The following is a 1,696-nucleotide window of genomic DNA, read 5'->3' as shown; positions in this document are numbered from 1 at the left end:
GTGTGTGTGTGTGTGTGCTAAGTCAACACTCTCTTCTGCAAACTGGCCGCTCAAAACAATGGTTCCCAGATTACACCGTTGACCCGAAGCGGTAATGGCACACAACTGGCCGAGAGAAGGGGGGGACAGAGAGAGAGAGAGAGAGAGAGAGAGAGAGAGAGAGAGAGAGAGAGAGAGAGAGAGAGAGAGAGAGAGAGAGAGAGAGAGAGAGAGAGAGAGAGAGAGAGAGAGAGAGAGAGAGAGAGAGAAATCTGAATGAAGAGATGGATGAGATTGAATGAATGAGGGCAAATGAAGCATCTCCATCTTACGAAAGGTGCAATGAGAAATGAGGGGGAGGGGCCTGACTGCGTACACCCAGGATCAGCAGAGGTGAATGCCTGATGAGCGTTGTTAAATTCAGCGGTGAGCCATCACGGGTTTGTCACGCTGCTGTGTGACCCTGCAGGTCTGAACAACGCTGTAGCATATGGGGCGACAGAGCTGACGTTAGAAGAGAAGAGAATAGAGAGAGAGAGAGAGAGAGAGAGAGAGAGAGAGAGAGAGAGAGAGAGAGAGAGAGAGAGAGAGAGAGAGAGAGAGAGAGAGAGAGAGAGAGAGAGAGAGAGAGAGAGAGAGAGAGAGAGAGAGAGAGAGAGAGAGACTGACTGTAGATTGTAATTGACTTAATTGCTAGAAAGGAGGAGGGAGATTAGAAAACGAGATGAAGAAAGAGCTATATTTTGAAAAGAAAGAAAGAACAGGCATTGCAGCGAAGAGATCTATATTTCCCTCTGGTAATATTTTGTGTATAATATTCTTTGTATTATAATACACACACATCATCAGATTCAAATTCAACAGTTTAACAATATACACAAACATGTTTACATGCGCACTCTGTTGATTAACTGACTGGTATGTTGCCGTCTCACAGCAAACGCCATGTTAGGGAACAAATATGAGTCAGTTTTAGTTTCCATTGCATTGCACATTAGGAAAGTGTATGCTTTACAAGAGTCTGTCCAATGGGCCCTATATGCTGACTTATCGAACTCCATCAGGTTTAAGAGATGGTTTGGCAGCAAATATAGATCCGGTCTCAAACGCTCAGAGAGAGGATTTTACAGGGACTTTCAATTTGGCGTCATCATCTTCATTACACATGAAATATGTAACGTACAAATGCAGTTGCAGTTTGTGTCTAAGTAAATGCTTTACTTGACATGTGATTCATTTCCAGTTAAAGGCCTGATGTGTGTGTAAACTGTTAAAATAAGCATGTGTGTTTACCCCCCCCCCCCCTCCTCGCCCCCACCAGAGATGGAGGGCTGCTCCCGTATTTACTTCGCTGTTGCTAGGACACTCCCTTTGAACATTCTCACCAAGCCTTCTGATTGGCCCCCGTTGCGATGATGCAAGGTTCCCTCACCCCAAATCTTTCCTGAGCACCCATAGAAACATGCCCGTCTGCAATTCTTTCCCCCTCCATCTCTCTCCCTCTCTCTCTCTCTCTCTCTCTCTCGTGTACCCTTTTTCCTTATTCGTCACTCTTTATCTGGCATCTTTCTCTCGCCCTCTCTCTCTCTCTCTCTCTCTCTCTCTCTCTCTCTCTCTCTCTCATGCCTATCTCTCTCTCTCTCTCTCTCTCTCTCTATCTCTCTGGCGTCATCGCTATTCATTTCTTCCCCGCTTCCTCATTAATTCAAGTCCTCGT

Source organism: Gadus chalcogrammus, chromosome 22 (assembly GCF_026213295.1).
Source record: "Gadus chalcogrammus isolate NIFS_2021 chromosome 22, NIFS_Gcha_1.0, whole genome shotgun sequence".
Lineage (NCBI taxonomy): Eukaryota > Metazoa > Chordata > Actinopteri > Gadiformes > Gadidae > Gadus > Gadus chalcogrammus.
The sequence above is the reverse complement of the archived record's forward strand: the minus strand, read 5'-3'. Positions refer to the sequence as shown.